The sequence below is a fragment of the Hypanus sabinus genome, unplaced genomic scaffold (genome assembly GCF_030144855.1).
Source record: "Hypanus sabinus isolate sHypSab1 unplaced genomic scaffold, sHypSab1.hap1 scaffold_96, whole genome shotgun sequence".
NCBI classification, from domain to species: Eukaryota; Metazoa; Chordata; class Chondrichthyes; order Myliobatiformes; family Dasyatidae; genus Hypanus; species Hypanus sabinus.
The window spans coordinates 955,305-969,027 of record NW_026781815.1 but is presented as its reverse complement, the minus strand read 5'-3'; positions in this window follow the sequence as shown (position 1 = coordinate 969,027).

The following is a 13,723-nucleotide window of genomic DNA, read 5'->3' as shown; positions in this document are numbered from 1 at the left end:
GGCACGTCAACCTATAATAATTATTATTATATTTTACTTGTTTCTTAGCTCAAGCTGGTATAACGAGATGCAGCCATCGCGAAGCACATTCATTTCTCTGTTTGCTAGGAACTTGTCTGATCAGATCGCTGGGATGACTTTTATGGAGGGACATGGGTGGTTCACTTTATCTTGCAAAGTGACCATTTCTTCATTTTTCTGGATTGTGCTCTTATTTAAATTTAGTGGTGTATATTTCGTATTATTTTTACACATACCGGAATGTATTGCTGAATCATGGTTTCGTTAAGGAAATATATCCTGAGCAGGTTTATTAATTAAACCCCACTCCAATCTCCCATTTTCACCGATTAATTACCTCCTTGTTATCCTTTCTCCCCTGCCCCCTGCAGTTCTTACTCTGACATCATCCGTTTAAAAAAAAAAGCCAATAATTTAAGACTAGCATGGAGGGTGTGAATATAGACGCCGTTACTAATGAATGAATGTGCTTTGGAAGATGGAAGGCCTGGAAGCCTTCTCCTGGACCAGATGATGTCCACCCAAGGGTTCAGAAAGTGGTCGTTGAAATGTTTATGGAGGCATTAGAGTCATAGAACACTATGTCACTGGAAAATGCCATTCGGCCAGTCTAGTCTGTGCCAAGACAATCTGCCTAGTTCCAGCAAACCTCCAAAAGGACCATAGCCATCCATTCCCTCCCATCCACATACCCATCTAGGCTTCTGTAAAATGTTGAAATCGACCCTGCCACTTACTCTGGCAGCCCAGTCCAGATTCTTACCGGTTCTGGGTGAAGAGGTTTCCCCTCATGTTTCTCTTAAAGAATGAGTAATGATCTTTCAAGAGTGTCTCGATTTTGGAATGTTTCTGGCGAACTCGGATGTTGCAAATATCATCCCACTCTTTAGGAATGAAGGAAGGCAGAAGAAAGGAAATTATAGAACGGTTAGTCTGACCTCCTTAGTTGGATTCCATTCAGGATGATTTTTCGATGTACTTGGCGAATGCAAAAGTAGGCCGAATTCAGCATTGTTTTCTTCCCGGTATATATTTTCTGACATTTTTTTTGGAATTATTTGACAAAATAACAAGCAGAATAGACAAAAGAGAGGCGGTGGATGTTGTTCTCTAGGATATTCAGATGGATTTTAACGACGTGCTGCACAAGAAGCAGCCTAACATGATCACCGCTTATGGCATTACAGGAAATTCACAGGCATAGATCGAAGATTGGTTTACTGGAAGGAGGCAAAGAGTTAGAACAATGCGAGTCTATTCTTTCCGCTACAGGTAACTACTGGCATTTCACTGGATTCGGTAATGAGATCGCTTCTGTTTATGTTATAATCAACGATTTGGATGACAGATCTGATGGATTGGTGACCGACTTTGAGGATGACCCGAAATATGTGCCGGACAGGCAGCTTAGAGCAAACTGGGTGTCTGCAGATGGGGTCTGACAGGTTTGCAGAGCAGGCAATGAAATAGCAGATGGAATACAGTGCAGGGACTGCCGTATGCAGTCAGGTACTCAGGCTCCAGGCACACTTACAATAATGTTGCATGAATATTATTCACAAAACACTCCGATACCATTCAGGTTTCATTCTGTTACAAGAACTGATTCTTGTTCTGGAATAATCTAATCAAAGCAACTGAATCTGGACACAGGAAGCTTCAGGCAATGATCTGCTAAACCTGAGACCATTCTCAAACAATTCGGCATTTGATATGTGAAGGGCGTGGACTCTGAGCTGAACTTGACTCTGGGACAATCTAAACAGAGCCATAATCCTGCGACCATTCTCAGAGGAGTAGCTACTTGTTATGTAAAATGCCAGGCCTACCAAACAAACAATCTGTAGTCTCGTTAGACTCTGTCTGGGTTGCTTCATTTAACTGGTTTGGACCAGTCAGAGTTGAAAGACACAAACACACAAGGCTGGGATTGGCAGAGTTATGAATCAATGTTGGTTGTAGCCGTTTACAATGACCAGTAAGAAGGTGACCCAGGTAGGTCAGGTGGCATAGAGCCAAGAGGTTGGATATCCAATAATTCATTTGATGAGGAACGGTATAAGTGGGGACGTCACGTGATGACGTAGGATCGAGACGTGTAAATCCAGTTCTCCCGTAAAATAACAGTAAAATAACGTTTAAGTGAAGAAAAGTTAGTAAATTCTTTCTCAAAAAATTACTTATAAACTACTCAGGATTATCTTTAGATATGTCTCCTGAACAGAAACAGAAGAAAACTAATACTTTGAAGACAACAAGAGTTGGGAAGGTAAAAGGGCCGACCACTGTGACGAAACCTCGTACTCAGTTGGACTTCTTCTCGGCGAAGTACACTTCGCCTCCAGCGGTGCAGAACATGAAACTGGGGCAACAGCAACAGTCTCTAAGAAGAAGTAGCAGGAAGTGTGCATGCGTGATGAAGCGGGCATGCGCAAACAGGTGCAAACCAAACTACGTTCCAGCTGCGTTTGAAAGTGAAAGTGAATCGGAGGTAAAATCGGATTCTTTGAACAACACATGTGAGGAAAAGGAGGCAGAAGAAGTAATTAAAAGTGGAGGACTTCCTGGAGACATAATAGAACCTCTGGTGCAAATAATATAAGAATTAAAAGCATTAAAATTAATAAAAACAGATATTAAAAATATGAAGATTACTTTGATAAGGTTGCGAAAATGCAGGAAAAAACGGATAAGAAAGTCTGGAAGAAATAACGAGAGACACCACTGATCGAATGGACAAAATGGAAAATAATATCCTTGCCTGGACATCAGAAAAATAACGGTTGTTGGAAAAAGTGGATGTGCTTGAAAATTTTAACAGACGAAATAGTATTAAGATTGCTGGTATTAAAGAAGGCACAGGGGGAGAAGATCCAATGATGTTTTTTTCAAAAATAAAGCCCGGAGAATTTGGAAATGAAAGAGGGGAATCTGTTAATTTAAATCGAAAGGGATGAGAGAGCTTTTGGAACAAATCCCCAGCGCGATCAAAATCCGCGATCAACCTTGATAAAATGCTTACGATATCAAGATAAAGAATGGATCCGAAAGGGGGCTGCCCAAGGTGCCAGAAACAGAAGCGGGTCTTTGATGATAGAAAGGAAAGAGTTATTTTCTATCCTGACATAAGCTATGAACTTGTGAAGATGAGGAAGGAATTTAACCCAGAGAAAAAAATCTTATGGGAAAAGGCTTATAAATTTACACTGCCCTACCTGGCAATCCTGATAATATTTTTGGATGATGGAGAAAGAAGAGTTTTTTACTGATTATCGGAAAGCAGAGGAGTTTCCCACATATTCGTTAGAACTCCCACACATTCGTTAGACACAGCAAAGAATTTATGGAAGCGAAATGGATTAAAGATGAAGACTGAGATAGTGAATGGATTTGATGGATACTTAAAGGTAGACGAATATACAAATGTATTCTTAATTATATGATAGAAGGGCAGCACGGTAAAAAATTGAGGAATATTAATCGGGAGCAGTGATTGTAATTTTTTTCTTCTCTTACATATAACTTTTTTTCTCGTTACGCGGGAACTGGGGGAGCTTCTGATCGATTGCCACGGGATGCACGTGTGTAATCACGGCGATGGCTATGACCCGTAAAACGGAGGGGGGTAATGCGTTTTTTTTCACTCACAGCTTTAGTTGGGGGGGTAGAGTTATTTTGCAATGTTTTTCGTTACAAACTATCTTTCTTCTATCTTTCCTTTTTTGCCTGGATGATTGGGGGGGGGGGGTGGTGGAGAGACACATAGCAGCATGAAGAATTTTAAAGAGATTCCCCAAGGTACTATGAGAGCTGAAATATTATGTACCGTTATAGATTGGAGTAAACTTGTTAAAATTAATTAAACTAATTTACTGATTTTTTTAAAAGTTTTAATGTTAATTGGATTAGTGGACCGGTGGAAAGAAAAGGAATTTTAACATACATAAGAAAATGAAAGTAGATATCGCCTATTTGAAGGAAACACATTTTACAGAGATAGAACATCAGAAATTAAAGAGAGATAGGGTCGGAAATGTTATTGCAGCCTCTTTTAATTCAAGGGCGAGTGGAGATTCAATCTTGCTTAATAAATCCTTACCAATTAAAATACAAAATGTATTAATTGATTCTGCCGGGAGATATGTGATTACACATTGTCAAATCCTCTCGGAATTATGGACTGTTATGAATATTTATGCACCAAATGAAAATGATGCAATATTTACACAAGAGGCCTTTTTGAATTTGGCTGAAGCACATGAAACAATACTAATAGGTATTTTAACTTTTGTGTGGACACAGTTTGAGACAGGTCAGCTAAGGCTTTTATAAAATCAATAGTGGTAAAATAAACTTTATCGTTGATGAAACATTTAAATTTGATTGATATATGGAGAAGTATTAACCCAATAGAAAGAGATTATTCATTTTATTCAAAGAGACATAAAACTTACTCAAGGGTATATTTGTTTTATTATTTTCAACGAACTTTCAAGATAGAGTGAAAATTATGGTATATAAAGCGAGAATATAGTCATATCATTCCCATTTAATAATGACTATGATAATGATGGATAAGGAGGAACCGATTTACAGATGGAGATTTAACTCAATATTATTAAATCGTCAAGATTTTCTGATTTTATGGAAAAACAGATTCAGTTTTTTTTTAATACAAGCTCATATTCAGTTGATGATAAGTTTGGACTATGGAAATCGATGAAAACATGTTTGACGGGCCAGATAATAAGTTATACTACTAAACTTAAGAAGGAATATATGGTAGAAACAGATCAATTAGAAAAAGTGATTACAAAATTAGAAAAATAATCTCAAATATATATGACAGAAGAAAAAACGAAGACAACTTGTCAATAAGAAACTACAATATAATACACTCCAGACATACCGAACAGAAAATGCAATTATGAGAACTAAATAGAGATATTATGAATTACGTGAAAGATCACACAAGATTCTTGCTTGGCAGTTGAAAACAGAACAGGCTTTCAAAACGATAAATGCAATTATAACAAGTGCAAATAAAATTACTTATAAACCTTTCGAAATTAATGAAACCTTTAAAAGTTTTTACTCTAAATGATATCAATCGGAATCACAAAATGATGTTGCTGAGATAGAAAGATTTTTATCACAAATAACTCTCCCAAAATTGAATTCGGAAGAGCAGAAGGGATTAGATATGCCTTTTACATTAAAAGAGGTCGAAGAAGCTCTCGGATCACTCCAGAGTAATAAATCTCCAGGAGAGGATGGTTTTCCGCCGCCTGAATTTTACAAAAATATTAAAGATTTATTAATCCCTCCTTTTATGAAGCTAATACATCAAGCGGAAAGAACACATAATTTTCCAGAATCTTTTTCGACAGCGATTTTTACAGTATTGCCAAAAAAAGATAGAGATGTTTGAAAACCAACATTATATAGGCCCATTTCTTCGTTGAACACGGACTATAAAATAATAGAAAAACTTATCTAATAGATTTTCTAAATATTTACCAAAATTAATACATATGGATCAAGCAGAATTTATTAAACGTAGACAATCGGCAGATAATGTAGCTCGATAAATTAGCATAATTCATTTGGCACAGGAAACGGAGGGAATGGGCGTGGCAGTTGCTTTGGAAGAAGAAAAGGCATTTGATAGATTGGGATGTGATTTTTTATTTAAGTTATTTGAAAAAGAAAGGTTCGGAATACCTTTTATAAATTGGATTAAGACCTTAAATACTAACCCCAAAGCTAAAGTAGTGACAAACGGGGAAATCTCAACACCATTTCAGTTAACAAGGTCAACTGGACTATGTTGTCCATTATCACCAGTTTTATTTGTATTGGCTATAGAACCATCAGCTGAAATAATTAGAACCGACTCAGATATTATGGGTTTCAGGGTTAACCTGGAGGAATATAAGATTAATCTATCTGCTGATGATATTCTGATTTATCCAACAAACCCATTGCAGTCGCTACGTAAATTATCTTCTGGATTGGGAGAATATGGGAAAATATCAGGGTATAAAAGAAACAAGGATAAAAGTGAAATTTTTACCCCTTAATAAAGGAGATTATAGTCAATGTCGATTAGTAACTTAATTTAGATAGCCGATAAATAGTATAAAGTATTTAGAAGTATTAAGTATTAAAGTATTCAAAAGAGTTGATAACGATATAAACAATATATATATAAATTAAATTATTTGCCATTATTGAAAAAAGTTCAGGAAGATCTCGATAAATCCTGATACCAATAACATTAGTAGGTAGTGTCAATGCTGAGAAAATGAATATATTCCCTAGATAATAGTACTTATTCCAAACATTACTAATAGAACTGCCGCAGAAGTTTTTTCAAGAGTTAAATAAATGTGTGAGGAAGTTTCTTTGGAAAGGCAAGATGTTAAGAACATCGTTAGAAAAATTGACATGGAAATTTTACCTAGGAGGGTTACATTTGCCAAACTTTAAAATTATTATAAAACAAATCAACTTAGATGTATTGTATCTTATTTTGATGAAAACAAACTGGCATGGATTAGAATAGAGTTAGATAAAATAGGAGAAAATATACCAGAAGATTATATATATAAATATATATAAATGGGAATCTAAATGGATACGGGATAATCATTTGATTGATTTCTGGAAAAAGACAAATGTTGATGATGAGACAAAGAAATCTTTGTTAGCAAAGAGACTTATAATTCAGAATAGACTTATTCATTTTACAATGAATAACCAACTTTTATATAATTGGTTTCAAAAGGGGATTAAATATATAGGCGATTGTTTTAAAGGAGGGAAATTGATGTCATTTTGTTCAATTAAAGAATGAATATAAAATTCAAATAACACTCTCTTTTGTTATTTTCAATTAAGGGCTTATTTAAGAGATAAGCTGGGTCAAACAATGTTAATGCTGAAACATAATGAAATAGAAACGTTAATTTAAAAAGGAAAAAAATAAATAAAAATCTTGTATGTATAATTTGATACAAAAACAGACACTTAAGCAAGGAAATCATCAGTCAAGTCAAAAATGGGAAATTGATTTTTTAATATAAAAGTTGATGAAACAAGCTGGTCAAGATTATGTCTTGATAGTATGGCAAATGCAAGAAATTTCCGATTTAGATTAGTACAATACAATTTTCTACATCAACTATATATTACACCATAAAATATGAATAGATTAAATCCAAATTTATATGATCAATGATTTCGATGTAATCATGTAATTGGTACTTCTTTACATTCTACTTGGTCTTGTTTTAAAGTTCAACTTTCCTGGATAATTTTAAGACTTTTATTGGAACAAGTTATTGGAACACAACTTCAACATAACCCAATATTATTTTAATAGGTGATATTGAAGGGATAAAACCGAAACCTAAATTTAAAAAATATCAGAAAGAACTTATAAAAATTGCATTGGCAGTAGCCAAAATGGCTATAGGAGTTACCTGGAAATCGGATTCATACTTAAGTATGGATAGTTGGATTAATGAAATTTTTAGCTGCATTCCACTTGAAAAAAAATACTTATGATTTAAGAAATAAATATGACACATTTCTGAGACTTTGACACCCTTATTTAAAAAAAAAATAGGATTATATATATGTTTGCTCCGAAGTTAAAATTATTTCTCATCTGGGGAAAGAAATCTATACATATATTAAAGCTATTTTGCATTCCATGGAGCATGTGGGGATCTTCCGATATCCACACAGTCTTTCTTTGTTTATTCCTTTTTTTTTCTTCTTTTTTTCAGATAGGGATGTTAAGGGAGGAGGGGTTAAGGGGAGGGGGAGGTCTTATATCATATTATTTTACTATTCTATTCATTCTATGTATCTATCTTAAAATTTGAATTAAAAATATATATATAAAAAAAGGAACAGTGTAAGACTCCGGATCTCCAAATATGCAGGGGTGATAACTCTCCAGCAGCCCGAGAACAACCAACGCTGATAGGCAGGACCCCACGGAAAAGTGAAGATCGGAATCACGATGAACGCTTGACCGGCGTAGACTCTTTTTCAGGGTGTTAGTTTTTTTCTTATCTCTTTATTGACTGTTTATGGAGTGTCAGCGGTTCTAGTAGGGTGCACACAGGGAGATAGCAAATGAACCTACGTGCTTTTTAGTTGAAATAATCAATATTACTTGCCGGTAAATACAGATTCTCTGTACGTCACTGATCATTATTACAAGGGCAGATCCTTGTAACAGTGACGTCCATCATTAACGTTTCCGACGAACAGGACACGCCCTCTGCACAGTGTTACCATCGGGAAGGAGATACAGAAGCCTGATAACTCACGCTCAGCGATTCAGGAACAGCTACTTCCCCTCTGCCACCTGCAACTCCATGTTGTTTTCCTCTATATTTATTTATCCTGTATTTCATTGTAGTGCTATCGTAAAATAAGCAAATTTCACGACATATGCTTGTGGCACTAATTATGGTTCTGATTCGGTTTCAGAAGCAGAGGGGATGTGTCTAGTTGAACCTAAATTAGTTGAAACGCTTTCTGAACCCCGTGAGACAAAGGGCTGCACTGTGCTGTAATTTTCCAGTGCACTTACTATTTAGGTCCAGTCGATTAATCATTTAAAGTTAAGACGCCTTCATTTTTCAGACTACTCTCAATGCGCCTGATAGTATGACAAGAGAATTTAAGAACAACAGGCCATAAATGTTAGTACCGATTGTTGGATGAAATCGATAGTTTTGCTTGGAAGGGACTCGTCAAGTATTACGTAATAAGGATTTGTCCTCGGTGTTCAGACTACACTGGTCATGGGGTATGAAGTGAAGCATCTGGACAAACAGGAACATTAACGATAGTCAGTATGGGCTGGTGCGTAGTAGGTGATGTCAAACCAATCTTACGGAGATTTACGAGGAAGATACCAGGAATAGTGTTGCAAGCAAGGCCGTGGATCCCGTCTACACGGACGTCAGCCAGGAATTTTTAGGGTTCCGTATGGGATAATGCTCGAGAATGTATTGTCGCTTTGCTTTCACGATGTAGTAGTAAATTGGATTAGCCATTGACCATGTTGGGGAAGCTAGAGTGTGGTAATAGATGGTTGTCTCTCTGACTCGGAACCTGTGACGAATGGAGTGCTCCAAGGATCGTTGCTGTCTCCGTTGTTGTTTGTCATCAATACCAATGATCTGGATAATAATATCGTGAACTTGATCAGCAAATTGCCGATGCGGCAGATCGGATTTAAAGCAGCCAAATATTTAAATGTTGCACTATGGGAGGACCAGACAGGGTTGGTCTGACACAATGAGAAATAGGGCACCGAGGAGTACGATAGGACAAACGAATCTGGGAATGCACGTCGGAAATTCAATGGACGTTGCGGCACAGTTAGACAGGGTCGTAAAAATAGATTTCTGCAGTTTAGCCTTCATGGACCATAGTACTGTATACAGGATTTGGGATGTTATGCCGATGTTGCTTAAGGCATTATTGAGGCCTAATTTGGAAAATTGTTGCAGTTTGGCTCAACTGAAGAAAAAAAAATCATTACACAACTATAGCCGGTATTGGATGTTTTGGATTAAAAGGAAATATTACATATGTTATTCCCTAGCGGACTGAGGGTTGATTTAAGAGGCATATACATTATGATGCGAATAGGGAGTGTAAATGCATGAGGGCTTTCTCCACTGATGTTGGGGGAGAATACAACTAGAGATCATGGGTGAAGGTTGAAATGTGAAATGTTTAAAGGAAACATGTGGGGAATGTCTTCTTCGAGTGGGGTGTCAGTACGTAGACAGTGCTGCCAAAGCAAATGGTAATTGAGATTCCGATGGCAACATTTGAGAGATGATTGGCTAAGTACATGGATAAGAGGGGGACGGATGGCCTTGTTCCGGGTACAGGTCGATGGGAGTAGGCAGCCTAAGTATTTCTTCACGGGCCTGATGGACCGAATACTCTGTTTCTGCGCAATACTTTCCTGTGGCTGTCTGACTGTATGTCTGGGTTAGGATTCCAATAGATACAGCGCTGTCTGTCACAACCTCACAGACAGACATGACGTCTTCCGTTGAATCCAGCACACGAAGGCAGGCCAGAGGAATTCAACGACCAGTATAAAATACAAACCCTATTTCCAGAAAAGTCGGGATATTTTCCAAAATGTAAAAAAAACAAAAATCTGTGAATTAATTCACGTGAACCTTTAATTAACAGACAAATGTACAAAAAAACGATTTTCAATAGTTTTACTGACAAACTTATTTGTATTTTGTAAACATATACAAGTTTAGAATTTGATGGCTGCAACACACTCAACAAAAGTTGGGACAAAGGTATGTTTACCATTGTGTTACATCATCTTTCCTTTTAATAACACTTTTTTATTCGGTTTGAAACTGAGGATACTAATTGCAGTAGATTTCCAATTGGAAATTTTGGTCATTCTTGACATATCAGACTTCAGCTGCACAACAGTCCGTGGTCTCCGTTGTCTGATTCTCTACTTCCTGATGCGCCATACATTTTCATTAGGAGATAGATCTGGACTGGCAGCAGGCCAGTCAAGCACACGCACTCTGTGTCTGCAAAGCCATGCTGTTGAAGCCCGTGATCTAACATTGCCCTGCTGAAATAAGCATGGACGACCCGGAAAGAGACGCCGCCTTGATGACAACATATTCGCCGTCGAGTCAATGGTACCTTCACATACATGCAACTCATCCATGCCGTGGGCACTGATGTACCCCCATACCATCACAGATGCTGGCTTTTGCACCTTTCACTGATAACAATCAGGATGGTCGTTTTCATCTTCGGCACAGAGAACTCGACGCCCGTTTTCTTTTTACCGAAAACTAGCTGAAATGTGAACTCGTCTAACCACAGCACACGGTTCCACAGTCTTTCGGTCCATCTGAGATGAGCTCGGGCCGAGAGACATCGCCGGCGTTTATGCATAGAGCTGATGTATGGCTTCCGGATTGCGTAATAAACTTTCAGGTTGCATTTCTGGATGCAGCGACAGACTGTGTTAAGTGACAATGGTTTTCCGAAGTACTCCCAAGCCCAGGTGTCTATAATTGTCACAGTAGCATGACGGTTTCTCAGGCAGTGCCGCCTGAGGGCTCGAAGATCACTCCTATTCAACAGTGGTTTCCGTCCTTGCCCTTAACGCACTGAGATGTCTCTGAATTCTCTGAAACTTTTCATAATATTATGTAATGTAGTTTTTTTAAAAAACTAAATTTTCTGCAACCATGCGTTGGGAAATGTTCCTTTTGAACAGACTAAAAATTCTCTCATGAATTTTGCCACAAAGTGGTGAGCCACGACCCATCCTTGCTTGCAAAGACTGAGCCTTTGACGGACGCTAATTTTAGACCCAGTCATGATATTTCACCAGCTACCAAATAGCCTGCGTAATGACGAGTCTTCCAATCCGGTGTTATTTGAATAATCTGTGCAATTTTCAATCTTATTTTAACTCTGCCCCAACTTATGTTGCGGGTGTTAGAGCCATCATATTCTAAATTAGTGTATATTTGCAAAATACAATTAAGTTGGTCAGTAAAACTATTGAAAATCTTTTCTTTATACTTTTGTCAGTTAAATAAAGGTTCACGTGAATTAACATATTACAGACGTTTGTTTCTTATTGCATTTTGGAAAATATCCCAACTTTTCTGGAAATGGGGCTTGTAATAAATTTCCCAGTGTTGGTAAGTATGAAGTTGTGATAATTGGTTCAGCAAGTTCTTCATTGTGTTGTCCATCCACGGCTTCATACGCAGTCATATAGGACATGTTTATTAAAGATCCTCAGGTCTCATGTTACAACATGGAACTCATTACATTTACAATCATGTTATTACGTGTTTGTTTGTTACACCTAACTCTGACAACTGCTCACATAGAAGTGCAGACAATCAATTCGTATAATCTTCGCAATCTGTATCAACACACTGTTTACAACTACAGTGCAGCTGCTTCAAGACTCAAAGCACAGAGACATGGACACCCCATTATTTAACAGAAGCAGCTGAAGGATCGCTGTCTAACCCATTGAATTACACAAATTCGATTTGTTGTATTTAGGAGACGGTTTATTTTTCTATCCAGATGCCAGAATCCACATATTTGAAATGCAGAACAGTGGGACTGTCAAGTGCTAGCGGAAATAAGCGACAGAAACAATCCCAGCACTGGAATTAAACTTCATTTCCCAGCAACGATAACTGACACTGCTGCTTACCGGGAATTCCAAATGCTAAAAATCAAAGGGTAGTAAACTTCTCGTATCCGCGTGTTGACTGGATACACCATTTCAGTGACAACCTGTGACTTCTGTTGCTCCTGAATTCACAGCTCCGCAGACACTCTGAGCTGATACATTCGAAAAGTTCATGATTTAAACGGAGGATCGATCTCCGGAGATAGTTTCTTAGTTACAGTCACTTGAACAAACAATTTAATTCAACATCATTGTGTCTGATGTATATTGGATCGATTGAATAGAACTGCACAAAAATCCGTGGGCATTACCTCAGTAGACTATCGCTTGGCAGTAAGAACTGTGTGTTTACTTACAATGAGAGAGCTTTGTCACAGAGCAATGACACTTACAGAGAGACGCGCGCACACACACACACACACACACACACACACACACAGAGTGAATTGTGGGAAATTATGTTCTTTAGTGTTCCTGCGGGGGGAGGTTGGTTCTTTCCGAACACTAAGCAAATGTTCCTGTTCCATTTCGTGCAGTGGGGGATTCCACAGATTTACTACCCTCTGACTAAAGTAACTTCTCCACATCTCAGTTCTAAACGGACATACTTCTCTCCTGATTTCGTGCCCTCTTGTCCTAGAATTCCCTACAATGGGAATTAAATTGCTATATCTAATCTGTTCAGGTGGTTTAACATTCGAAAATTATTTTATGAGATCACCCAGCCTTACTCACCAGAATTCCATGGAATACAGTCCAAGAGCTGCCAGACGTTCCCCATTTCATTCTCGTGAATCTTCTCTGAACCCTGTCCAATGTGAGGTAATATCTCTTCTAAAATAAGGAGACTAAAACTGCACACAATACTCCAAGTGTGGTCTCAAGAGTGCCTTAAAAAGCCTCAACATCATGTTTATGCTCTTCTAATCTATATCTCCAGAAATGAATGTCAATATTGCATTCGTCATCTTCACAACCGAATTAACCTGGAGGTTAATCTTTAGAGTATCCTGCCCAAGGACTCCCAACTGTCTTTGTATCTCTGCATTTTCAGTTCTTTCCTCATTTAAATAATAGTCTGCCCGTTTATTTCTTCCACCACAGTGCATGGACATTCACTTTCCAACATTGTATTTCATTTGGCACTTCTTTGCCCAGCTATCTAAGTCTCTCAGCAGGTCTGTTTCCTCCAAACTACCATTCCCCCCACTTATCTTTGTAACATCGGCAAATTTAGCCACAATTCCATTAATACCGTAGTCCAAATCATTGACATACATCGCAACATATAACCGTCCCATCCTTGACCCCTGTGGAATGCCACAGGTAAATGGCAGTCAGCCAGAATAGGATCCTTTATCCCCACTCTCTGTTCTCTGCCAAGGAGCCCATTTCACACCCACTCGAATAACATCCGTATAATTCCATGGGCTCTTCTAT